Raw genomic sequence first — 12,648 nt, forward strand, 5'->3', positions numbered from 1 at the left:
CACTTCTTCACGGTGCCCTCTAACTGCGTGGGGAGCACCGAAGTGGTAATTACCTCAGAAAGTGCTCTTTTCCGTGTATTTGGCTGCAGAAAAATAACACTCTGCCTCTCTTTCCATGCGTCTCACGGAATTATGTAAATAGACCCAAAGCAAACCAGTTTAAATGATTATAAAATGGATTTCTAAGTGATATCTGTTACTAGACGAGAATACTAAAAAACCTTGCTCTTTCTCAGCCACCGAGATGAAAGAATAAAAAATTTAGTAAGAGAGGGGCGCCTGGGTGGCCTCAGTTGGTCAAGCCTCCGGCTTCAGCTCAGGTCATGATCTCACGGTAAAGGAGTAATAGTAAAATGACCTCTGGTGGATCGTGCCTCGTGAGTAAGGAACTCCTGGGGCTTTGCCCAGGTGGAAGGGGCAAATGTCTTGCCCAAGTATAGAGGAGGGATCACTTCCCAGGGCTCTGGCTGCATTTTGAAAAACAACCGAGGGAAGAAAATAGATACAGAGGATGTAAAAGGGACTCGCCGAACGCAAGAGGGGTCCCCAAACTTTGGCACCTATAAAATCACAATGGGAGGCCGTGGAAACGGATTCCGGATTCAGCAAGTCTGACCGGAGCCCAGAAATTTTCAAGTTCCCAAGTGACGTTGCTGCTGTTAGTGGATAAGGCCACACTTTGAGTAACACTGGCTTAGAGGAAACAGGGACACATGTCAGCCCAGCATTGGCAAGCCCGTCACTTGCTCTGCTGCTCTCCCCAGCTACTGGGCTATGAGCTACGCATGGGGCTCTGCCTCTCCTGACGCAGGCTCTCCAACTGGCATATCTTACCTCGTCAAACAGTGGTTATTCCCACAGGTGGGCGTCTGGCCAATCCCGATCCACAGAGATTCTTTCCTTCCTTCCAAGATCTTAGGTACCAAGGGCCGTGCAATTCTGAAGCCACGCACGTCTGTCTTTATGGCTAATTGGGGAGAGACTGCTTCAAATACAGAGGCAGAGAAATAGAAAGGAGATACAATACAATACAGAGAAAAAGAAAGGAGACAGAAAAGGAGAGAGAAAAACCTGACAATACTGTCTAAATCCCCGGACCTTTAACTCGTAGACCCAAAGGACTTGGCCAGGGAGTCCAGAAATCCGCCCCCACCCCGCCTTTTCCAACGGACGCCAGTTTGAGCTGGTGATTCTGTCGCTCCGAACAGCAAGATTCCTGGTTAATATGCGTTCCTTCCAACGGCTGCGGAGGCATCATCAACTTCACAACTCTGCTGAGGACCCCGGCAGTGAGGAAAAAGAGGCCAGGTACGCGGACTCAGGCGCCTGACCGAGTCCAGCCTGGCCCAGCTCAGTTAGTGCTACACGCGAAGTTGCCGCCCCCCTGCTTCTCGAAGCCACGTGAGCTGCCGAATGGCTCTCCTTAAAAGGGCACCCCTATTTGCCTCGCTGGGGATGCCATTTCCTCCCGGGGTCACTCCTCCTCCACAACGCCTCCATCCTTCAGGTGGTGGGGGGTGAGAGGCCAGGGTGCCGCCGTCATGTGCTCTGGGGACTATGGCAGGAAGCAACCGCAAGCTCATCTATTCAGGTACATCTGACTCAGCCAGTTCTGCAGAAACCAATGGTTTCGACCAGACTCACCCCAGGAGGCGTGCGCTCAGTTACCTGGGAATTACCTCTCTGCCAGAACATCCTCCCAGGTAAGACACTCCTAATTTTACCTGTACACGCCAACCCTGTATCCAATTCCCAACATCAAAGTGGGGGTATCCTTATGTTTCTGTTCTCGCACGTCAGTGTTGGGGAAAAGCTCCGTGAGCTGCCTGCTATTACTTACATTGACTAAGCTACCTCCTCAGCTGTCATTTTTTCTTTTTAAGTTTATTTATTTATTTCTGAAACAGAGACAGAGAGAGAGAGAGAGAGAGAGAGAGAGAGAGAGAGACAGGGCACGCTTGGGCGCACAAGTTGGGGAGGGGCAGAGAGAGGGAGACAGAATCGGAAGCAGGTTCCAGATTCCAAGCTGTCAGCACAGAGCCTGACGTGGGGCTCGAACCCACAAACCGTGAGATCGTGACCTGAGTCGAAGTCAGACGCTCAACTGACTGAGCCACCCAGGCGTCCCTGGACTGTTACTCTTGAAATAGCAACTCCTTCCTCTCTGCCCCTCCTACTTGTATTCCTTTCATGGAATTTCTTCTGATCTTTACCATAAAATATTAGCCCGTGAACAGCAACATTGCCTCTCCCTCTCAAACTCCTTTCATCCTGTTCTGGCCTCCCTGCCATAGTCAAGTTCTTAACCAGTTTTGCAGAACAGATCAACCTCATCACACTCTTTTGGAGCCTTATTCCTGAATCAAGATGATAATCTTCACCCTGAATATCAATTTTCTTAGCTTTTAAGATTGTTCCTGGCCAATGTGTGGTGGTTAAATGTGTGGGCTCTGAAAGCAAGCTTTCAGGGTTCAGTACCCACCTTTACCCCTGACTCGTTACTTAATTTCTCTGGGTTTCCATTTCTTCATCGGTAGATAATTCTAGTGACCACTTGGTGGGTTTGTTGTGAGCACTAAGTAACAGTGGAAGGAAGCATTCAATACAACTCCAGGCACCTAAGAAGCATTCCACAAATATTAGTTCCTAATATTAGTTCAGGGATATGAGGGAAATCTCACTTCCCTTATCAATGAGGCAGAAAGAAATGCTTAATTATCACACTTCACACTGTGTTGGAATCTTTGATCTGACACTACAGTGTTGAGGTTACTTTACATCCTTTCTTTTTTACTCAGCCTGACACATTGTAGGGGCTCGAGAAATGTGTTCGGAGCACCTGTGGTTAAGCGACTGACTCTCGATTTCGGCTCAGGCCATGATCTCACGGTTTGTGAGTTCAAGCCCCACATCAGACTCCACACTGACAGTGAAGAGCCTGCTTGAGATTCTCTCTGTCCCTCTCCTACTCGCTCGCTCCTTCTCCCTCTGCACCTCCCCCCCCCATTCTCTCTCAAAATAAGTAAAAAGAATGTGTTAGGGGCACCTAGGTGGCTCAGTCAGTTAAGCATCTCACTTTGGTTCAGGTCATGATCTCACAGTTCACGAGTTCAGACCCCGCGTCGGGCTCTGTGCTGACAGCTCAGAGCCCGGAGCCTTCTTCAGATTCTGTGTCTCCCTCTCTCTCTGCCCCTTCCCTACTCATGCTCCATCTGTCTGTCTATCTGTCTCTCTCTCAAAAATAAATAAACATTTAAAAAATAAAAAATAAGTAAAAGGAATGTGTTCAATGGATAAACTATTCTGTACCTGGCTCATCTTCTTGGCTGTATGACCTTGGGCAAGTCCTCAAAACCCACCAAGTAGATGCCACTTTCCGATTTTTCAAGATGAAGGAAACTGAAGATCAGACAGCTTAAGCGACTTGTTCAAATACGAAGAGCTAACATCTAGTCCACCGGCTTCTTCTCCTTTGACTCATGAATCCTTCCTGTAAGTGAATATACTACTGTAAGCCCGTAGGGAGTTTTTAATCATTTCAGCATTGATAAATAAGTGACTTCTTTCTTTAAACCATATTCTATTGTAGAACCGTCTCATTGAACAGTATGCTACAAAGATCGTGCAACATCCTTCATCATATTAAGACAAGTTTTGACTTGTCCCCACTTAACATGTGATGGAAAGCTGGTGGATTTACCTTAAATTATTTATGAAACAGAGAACAAAAAACATGAGTCGGTTTCAGGACAGAGTTTTACTATATGTTGCAAGGCATAAAAAAAAAAGAAAAAGACAAAACAACCTCCCTTTATGAGCTGATGTTTAGAATGCTAAATTCTGTGCTGATTTTTTTTAAACATATAATTGTTGTTCTAAATGACAAGATGTAAGAAAAGGTTTCCGGCTGATATTTGCAAGCACATCTCTCTGCAAATAACACATTGCAGGTGTGGAGAGTCATTACTCCCAATAAATGCAAAGCAAAATTGTGTATAATTGTTGCTATACGTTCTGTTTTTTACTTTAGTTTTGAAGCGCTCCCTGTAAGACTTTTATCGGATGAATGCCACTCTCAAATCTGGGGAAGGTCAGCCTCGGGTGAATTTGCTGATTTATTATCGGATTCTTGTTCCTCATGAATTGCTGCGTCTCAGTATCCCTGCTCTGTACGTATGCCTGTTTTCAAATAATGGTCCATTACAGGTGTACATTAAATAATCTATGATGGGGGGCGGGGGGTGTTGCAAAGAGCCAATGTGTCCCAACAGCTTACCCTGGCTGTAAGGGTAATCAGATTCCCCGGTCTCCAGTCGGGTCTTGCCCAACCTCGCCAGAAGATACTGCAACTTTGCACGGGCCCCAAGGTCTTCAAGCGCGAGAGCTGGCCTTGCCGGACAAACTCTTGCCAACGGCTGGACTTCATTAGTCTGTTCATTCCCCCCACACTGATGCGTCTGCCTTCCGAAAACAGGAAAGGGCAAGGGAATGGATCCGTCCCCCAGAGCGTAAGCTCACATGGCAAGTCTAGAACCATCTGGCCCCGTACACTTCTCCACAGGTTGAGGAGAGGACAGGGGGACCCCGACTTCTCCTGCTGTTTCCTTCCACTGACAAAGACTCTGTCCTTACCTACGCCGTAGGACAGTGAGATGGTCTCGAATCCCGGTACCCGTGGTGACAGCTGGTGATGCTGAAAGGGCCCCCCACCCCCACCCCGCCAGCGTGATGACAAAGCATAAAAACAACTTAAAAGTGTAGAATAGCCCTAATGAGGGGCAGACAAAAAACAGTGGGCGGGAAGTGGTTCATCAGGAGAATTAAGGCCCTTGCCCCCAGTGACGTCTGTAGGTAAAGCTGATTATCTGCAATGACTCAGGGGCAAAGCGTGGCTGAAAAGAGCAGGAACTAAAGCCTGTTGAGAGCCCGTGACTGAGCTGGGTTGAAAGGGGAAGATAAATATGTTCTGAGAGCCACACGAGAAGGGGAAAAGGCCTGCAGAGGACACAAGCCACACAGGGGTGTTCTGTGGGGGTCTCTCTTACCTCTAGCTGCCTGGGTCCCGGAAGGGAAGTGAGTCACTTTCTGATAACTCACAATCGATTGAGGTCCGTCAAGATTTTTAAAAACTATTTTGTAATTTTTTTTTTTTTTTTTTTTGAGAGAGAGAGAGAGAATGCATGTGAGCAGGGAAAGGGCAGAGAGAGAGGGAGACACAGAATCCGAAGCAGGCTCCAGGCTCTGAGCTGCCAGTACAGAGCCCGACGTGGGGCTCGAACCCACAAACCGCGAGATCATGACCTGAGCCGGAGTCTGACGCTTAACTGACTGAGCCACCCAGGCACCCCTAGGTCTGTCAAGGTTAATCCCAGGGTCTCATATTTCGGCTTTTGACTTTCTCTCCAAATAAGGTTAATATACACAGTCTGAGACATAAGTAGATATGGTGCAATGATATTTTTTACCTTGAAGTTAAAATTTTACCTTTAAAATTAAAACTGTTTACCATAGAATTTGCAACATTCCCTGTGCTGGATTTCTTCCTCATGCTGCTTGGGACTCCCTCTCCCCTCTTCCCCCTCACCACCACTGCAAGAGGCTAAGCTGTACATACCTCACTACAGACTCTCAAGCCTATGGCCAGGACCAGGGAGAGCTGAACAAGACAGTGAAGGTGCAAATTTTAGGGAGACCCTCGGTCCCAGGCCCCGATCCTACACTTGCACGGCCCTGAGAGTGAGGCCTTCCTTCGTGTGGATCTCCGGATACCTCGCTTGCCTGGCCCTAGTCCCAGCCCTGCCCGTGCACTCAGCTTTCCAAGCTGAGTTCTGCCCGTGGGGATTCCTGGCAGGAAGTCAGAGAGAGGAAGGACAGGGAGGCCCGGTCATTTATCCCCTGGATCCCGCCCTTCGAGGTCACCTTGGCACAGCTGTTGCCCCTGACAACAGGGTGCAGATGAGGTGGCTTGCTCTACACAGCTCTGCCTCCTTCCATGTGTCCCTTGGAGCCTAGAGGTGGTGACAACTGGCTGCCACCAGCCCAAATTACTGCACTGTCTATTGTGGTTCTCCTACATCAGCACATCTGCAAAGAATCCCTTCGTAAATAAGCCTTCCTTGAATAACGCTATTCTATCACCTTCCTGTGGAGCCCCTGTCGAACACAGGGGCCTCATTAAGGCTCTGACTCTGGTAGCACTCTGAATTAATATTTTAGGAGTCCTGTAATTACCTTGTGAATAACCCAACGACACCGCATTGTACCTTTTTACGTTAAAAGCATTACTTATGTAGGTGGGAACATTCTTTTTAAATGCCAAATTTTTGCATGGCTGTTTTGGCCTTGAAAAACGAAAGCTGGCCTGGATTTGCCTTATCCTCATGAGACCTTGATGTCCCCCAAACTTGATTCGGCGGCAGTGAGGTACCATGACCAGGAAAACAGGCTTTGGAGTTCGACAGACTTAGATGCAAAACCCCGGCTCGTCTTCCTTGGCTGTGTGACCTTCGGCCGGTCACTTACCCTGGCGGCCGCAGAGGCTCCCGGTGGTCCTTCCAAATTTGGACTCTGGCTCCGAAAATATTTCCCGTCTCAGTGTGTGCGCCCAACACCTACTCCGTGCCACGGCCCCAACCGGGACAGCACCCCACTAGTCGGCATACGGGTATCTTGCACACCAAGCCTGGTCTCTTTAAACGGAAGCTCTCGGTGCCTGGGAAAATCATGTGCCATCAGCTTCCATATTCGTTAGCTCGCACCTTTCCTTGCCAGCACGTAGCAAATTGTGTACATCTGGGGGAAGCAAAGCTGGAGACCCACTCCGTAGGGGCAGGATGTCTGAAACAACAAAACGTGAGTTATTTTTGAAATGTTTCCTTTTCGGGCCCTCCTACTCACCGTAATATCTGGCTGAGGTGTGAATGGCTGACTCCAGCAGGTATCGGGAACAGATGGAAGCGCCTAATTATGTCTCTTACATGGGAGGAGAGATAAAGCTGTTAATCGCTAATTGTACACCTCTCCTGTTTCCCCACCGCAGGGCCGTGGGGCAGAGGCCACCTCCCGAACCGAACACAAACATGGCCTGGGCCCGTGGCTGAAAAAAGAAGTGTTTAAAGCTGTCGCAGCACGTCTCCGAGGCTGCCGGCTCGCTTCCAGGGCTGGCGAGGAAGGGGGTCCAGGAGTGAGGAGGCAGGCGGTCCTGGCGGTCTCCGGCTCCCCCGTGCACTGAGCCAGCGAGGACCCCGCCATTGAAGGCTCAGCCAAGGAAAGCTCAGCATGGAGGGTAGCAAAGCGATGCTTCCCCACCAGGAAGTGACATCCGGTAATTGCATCCAGCGTGCTTTGGGGTGAACTGGTGACACCGGAGAATGCATGGGACACCGAGGTCTGCAGGCACCAGCTTGCATGCACTTACCTCCTCAGTGGACACGGGTAGTGTTGCCATCTAGAATCTTCCTCCATCTTCCAAGCCGTCAGCCGGTGGCGGTGGGGGGGGGGGTTTAGAGGCCCCCCCATGTTGCAGGGAGGCACGCCGGCGCAATTCTTGTCACGTGCGAGGCAGCGAAGTGGCCGGGTGGTACCTTCCAGGGTGACGAGACACTCCGTTTCCGCAGGCACAGTGATTGGCTCACGGGTGGTCATGTGACACGAGCCTGGCCAATCAGAAGGCTGGGCCTGAAATTCCTGAGAAAGAAGCGTTCTCTGGAATGGTTATCCTACCGGGGATTGCAAGCTGCTGTGTTCATCCCGAGTGTAGCAGAAGCTGCGGACGCCGCGCCCACCTGAGTTCGGCTACGGCGGTGCCAGGCTGTTCCCAGCTCAGGCACCTGCTTCTCTTGTTCTCTGCCTGAAGGCTTCCGCTGGCGCCCAGGACCCTCCTCTCAAGCTTGCAGTGAGAGAGAGCTGATACACTCAGACAACCTTCGCCAACAGGAAACGGAAAGCAGCGGATTAACGCTAGGGTGCCCCTGCTCTCTGATGGGATGCTCTCTGATGGGATGGTCTGGAGCGCGCCCTACGCGGTCTCTAAGAACATCCCAGGGTGACTCCCCTACAGTGGTCACCGGCTCACCAGTGCCTCGTGGATCGCCGTTTCTCCCACCTCAGCCCCACCTCCCCCGTTTCCTCCCTTGTGCTTCTCTTGCCGGCAGGAGAGTCTGCGCTGTGTGTAGGGAGGTCTGGGTTATTGGATTCCCCAAGAAAAGGTTTGCGGAGGGATCTGTGTTCCCGTAAAGACAGCCGGGAGGAAAGCAGCTAGCATACGGCAGTTTGTTAAGGACAGTACGCTCTCAGGACGGGAGGGTGGGCAGGCCCAGAGGTGGAAACGGCCCTGTGGCTGCAGGGGTCTTGGGTCATGGCCATGGTGACATGGTGGTCTCTAATAGAGGCTGCTTCCAATCATTTGGGGGACTCCTCCCCCTGGTCAGGAGGGGGAGTTTTTGACCCTTTAAGGTTTGTACCAGAACCGACGTGGTAGCCTTCTTCCATTGGGGGGCCGGGCGGCGAGGGTAAAACCACAATGCAGATGCATCATAAAGAGTCTAGGGGTTACCGCAGGGCAGAGGTGAAGAGAAGAGAGCGTGTTCTGCACCTGTAGCTCTTGGTCTGTCAATCCCGCGGTGCTGGAAGCCATCAGGCCAGGATGTTGAGAGCCACAAAGTCAGGATGCTGTGCCCCCAAGCTTCTAATGTGTAACCTACTTATCACTGCCCTTGCCTCCGGCTCACCTCTAACTAACTGCCTACTCTATCACTTCCTGGGGTCACCTCCTGGGTTAGTTCGGTGCCCCCGAGAAGCAGGTGCCCAGATGAGATCAGACATGCAAGGAGTTTATTGGGAGAAGTATTTGTAAAGGCAAACAGGGGAGGAGCTGGCGAAGGCGGGTCTCGTTCTGCAAAGGGGAGAGAAGGGGAGAAGGATGGAGGGGGTAACCAGGCAGGCAGCCATGGGCAGCGGTGCAGGTCCAAGACAAGTTTGGCCAGGCCAAGGAGGGGCTCTCCAGCCAAAGCCATCTGTCAGGGGAGTCCCGCATCTACCACACGCGTGGGCCGGTTTCAGTGGCCTGACTGTGCTCAGGCATTTCTGGGAGCAGCCCATGGGAAGCGTGGCTTTCACGTGCACGTGATGGTGGATCAGGAAGTGTATCCTGATGCAACTGTACTTCCTGCAGCATCGGATCTGAGTGGTGCATTTGCATGGTCACTACATCTCCCAAATAAACTACCTGCACCAGAGTCTGATTTTTTTTTTTTAATTTATTTTTGAGAGAGAGAGAAACAGAGCACGAGTGGGGGAGGGGCAGAGAGAGAAGGAGACACAGAATCCGAAGCAGGCTCCAGGCTCCAAGCTGTCAGCACGAAGCCCGATGACGGGCTTGAACCCACCAACTATGAGATCATGACCTGAGCAGATGTTGGAGGCTTAACGGACTGAGCCACCCAGGCGCCCCCAGAGTCTGCTTTTAGTGGTGGGAGTGGTGGTAGGTTAACTCAAACTATGATGATAAGAAGGCCTGAGAAGGAACCATATATAGAAGAACACAAAGCACCTGGATCATTTGGACACCTGGATCCAGCCATTCCTGATGTGAGATAATCCATCGAATGTTGCCGTTACAGAAGTCATTACATGTCCTTTGTTTGTTGTTTTGATCTTTGTACTTGATGTTTCAGCTGGTTGGTGTTGGGTTTCTGTCAATTGCAATCAAAAGGATATTGTCTATATAGAAAAGACTCTTAAATTCTGAGAACAAACTGAGGGGGGTGGGGGAGAGGAGAAAGTGGATGATGGGCATTGAGGAGGGCACCTGTCGGGATGAGCACTGGGTATTGTATGAAAGCCAATTTGACAATAACTTCTATCTAATATAAAACAATAATAAAAAAAGGATACTGCCTAATACAGATAGCTAGATATCAGTTTTGACTAGTATTGCTCTGAAATTCATTTTGTTTCCCTTGGATTTAGTGAGTCAGCCATGTGAAGATTTTCTTCCGTAAGCCTTCTCTATGGCAATCCTTGGCCCTCTCCCTTCTCTCCGCTCAGAACATTATGGCACAGGGGACCCTAGAACCCGCCATCTGATGCTTAGTTTAGTTCCTTTGCTTGTACTGGGCCTGTCCGGGGCTCTGTGCTGTGTGGGGACAGGAAATGCTGGTTGAATTGAATGAAAGTATTTAAATGTGACTCCCCATAAATTGTTACTGACCCTGGACAAATGGACCTACTGGCAAAGCTGCTAATTAATCCAACAATAATTCTGAGGCAATCAGGCTTCATTAACGTGGGTTCTGGCCTCATTTTCAGAAGTGCTTTGGATTGACAACTGTGGCCTGGCAGCTAGAGCAGGTATGTCTAGCCAATGAATCGTGATGCCTTCTGTCACCTCCACTCCCTGGGAATTTAAACAGATCAATCGATCCCTCTTTCGAACCAGGCATCTCTACTGGCAAAGGAAAAAGTCTGCGTCAGGGTTTCTGACTCCTTCAGCAGCTTCCTCACCCAGCCGGCTTCTTCTGCAATTTCATGGATAAAGGGAGGCCCTAAGGCCTGAGCGTTTCAGTTCCTTACCACCAACTGCGAAATCCGACGGCAAAGAGTTCTGTGCAAAAGACAACCAGATGCCTTTGGACACAGAAATTAATCACTTACAGCTCAAAATAAGTGATCTTTATTTTTCAAAGATACAGGTGAATTTGAATAAAGAGCATACAGGCATTTTTTTGGTACTGTTCTTGCAATTTTTGATAAGATTAAAATAAATAAAATGTTTTGAATACTGGAGAAAGTAAGGTGCTTTAAATTTGTCATTTGGATAAGGTACAAATTTGGGGAACCATTGCTCTGTCTTGTAGAAAGCCCTTATCTGAGCATATGAATAGCACGAATAGCATTTTTCCTTGATTCCTGTTACAGAGATTTTCTCCCATTTTTTAAAACACTTATTAGATGGGGTGCCTGGGTGGCTCAGTTCAGTTGAGCGTCAGACTTCAGCTCAGGTCATAATCTTGTGGTTCGTGGATTCGAGCTCTGTGTCGGGCTCCGTGCTGACAGCTCGGAGCCTGCTTCGGGTTCTGTGACGCACTCCCTCTCTTTCTGCCCCTCCCCTACTTGTACTCTCTCTCTCTCTCTCTCAAAATAAATAAACATTAAAAACATTTTTTTCAACATCTATTTGGCCATTTCAATTCCTTGAGCTATCTTGAACTGCGATCTCCCAATGAACAGTTTAGAAAGTGGAGTCTACCGATTAGTAAGATTTAGTTTCTTATCTAGACTAGAATCTGGGATCCATTCTTACCTCTAGGCGTATGGTTCCCGTGAAGATTTTCACTCCAAGAACTTCTTGCCCTACTTTTGGCTTCTTGCCACAGCTGAACAGAATGGCTTCCCTCTCTCCATTTTGAAGGATGCACCACCAAATGGGCCACTTGTTAAAAAATAAACATTTCCGCCCAGTGGGACTGATTCAGAGCCTGTGAATGACCACGCGTTTCCCGGCGGTCCGAGCAAAAACACTCTGCTGACCTCCAACCTCCCCAAGTACTCAGGAACAATGTATCTTCCAAGATGCCCTTCTTGTCCCTTCTCCCAAAGTAATTTTGCAGAAGTGACAGTAACTTTAGAATGTCAAAATGCATGACCTGGGCAGAAAATAACAAAGACAGATATAGCTAGTGAACACGGTCTTCCCACGAGAAGAGCTCGTCACCTTAGGTGGCAAAGAGAGGAAGGGTCGCCTTGCCTTCCCTTCATAATTTGTTGAAATATGTATTAGGAACCTGCACTCTGACAAAAATTGTGCCAGGCACATGGGATACAAAGATAATAACATTCATCTCCATCTCCGGCTTGATAAACACAGTCTGCCAGGTCAGAATCTCCCACAAATCGGTGGCAGGTGTGCAGAAAGTTTAATCCCATCAGCCACTGGGGCAGCCAGGAGGGTCTCGGGGTGGGTAAGTCCCTCCATGTGGTCAAAGCACATGGCAGGCTCCTCCATTGCTCCCAATGTGCCCTTGAAATCACACCATTGTTCATGTGTACCATCACGTGGCAGAGATCAGGAAGCACTAGAAGAGTCCGACAACTCAAGAAATAATGACAACTTTTGCCAGTGCTTATCGTGTGTTTGTTGCTGTTCTAAGTGCTTCACACACAGGGCCTCATCATCTCCTCACGACAAACTTCATACGTTAGGTAACAGCATTTTCATTGTTCAGATAAGGAAGCTATGGCAAAGGGTAAGGTACTTACTCAAGCTCACTCCAGACAGTAAAGGACAACCCAGGTTCAAAGCCACGCTTTCCGGTTCTAGATGCGTTCTTCATCACGACGCTGTGCTGCCTCTCGAAGACATAACCACGAGCACATTATGGTAAATCCTGTAACTTTCGTATGCAGAAAACACTGTGGGTATCCAGAGGAGGGGGTAACCCTGTCTTCCTGGGAGAACCGAAGCCCTCACCTAAATACCGGCTGATAGGAGATAGTCCTGAACAACATTTCCTGGACTTCAATAACAATATTTGGGGAAACAAAGAATTAAAAGTCTTGTCTTCAGTTAGAGATCACTGCGATGTGATGGTAACCAAGAATCAGAGTGAGTGAGGTGGAAATAACAGCAGGATCACAAGGCCAGAACGT

At 49.1% G+C, this 12,648-nt stretch overlaps 4 long non-coding RNA genes across 6 annotated transcripts in view; 1 reads left to right on the forward strand and 3 right to left on the reverse strand.

Annotated features, from left to right (window-relative positions):
* LOC147573048 (uncharacterized) overlaps window positions 1-3,776 on the reverse strand; it is a 40,703-nt gene extending 36,927 nt beyond the window's left edge. The window contains exon 1 of the long non-coding RNA XR_015245623.1: window positions 3,310-3,776. This is a non-coding gene — a long non-coding RNA (uncharacterized LOC147573048). The remainder of the gene's footprint in view (window positions 1-3,309) is intronic.
* On the forward strand, window positions 1,208-3,993 carry LOC147573049 (uncharacterized). Its single transcript, XR_015245624.1, has 3 exons — window positions 1,208-1,308; window positions 1,592-1,703; window positions 3,590-3,993. It is a non-coding gene; the product is annotated as an uncharacterized LOC147573049 (long non-coding RNA).
* A 2,264-nt stretch (window positions 3,994-6,257) lies between these two features.
* Window positions 6,258-7,501, reverse strand: LOC147573050 (uncharacterized). Its single transcript, XR_015245625.1, has 2 exons — window positions 7,418-7,501; window positions 6,258-6,837 (listed from the first exon to the last, which is right to left on the reverse strand). It is a non-coding gene; the product is annotated as an uncharacterized LOC147573050 (long non-coding RNA).
* A 1,794-nt stretch (window positions 7,502-9,295) lies between these two features.
* The window catches only part of LOC147573051 (uncharacterized), a 133,815-nt gene continuing 130,462 nt past the window's right edge, over window positions 9,296-12,648 (reverse strand). For 2 of the 3 annotated variants that reach the window (XR_015245626.1, XR_015245627.1), the window contains exons 5-6: window positions 12,259-12,350; window positions 9,296-9,692 (exon numbers count right to left, since the gene is read on the reverse strand). This is a non-coding gene — a long non-coding RNA (uncharacterized LOC147573051). Of the gene's footprint in view, window positions 9,693-11,302; window positions 11,646-12,258; window positions 12,351-12,648 lie in introns of all 3 variants that reach the window. The other variant, XR_015245628.1, reaches the window with a different exon arrangement.

The sequence above is a fragment of the Puma concolor genome, chromosome E3 (genome assembly GCF_028749965.1).
Source record: "Puma concolor isolate L17-30 chromosome E3, mPumCon1.1.hap2, whole genome shotgun sequence".
Taxonomy (NCBI): Eukaryota; Metazoa; Chordata; class Mammalia; order Carnivora; family Felidae; genus Puma; species Puma concolor.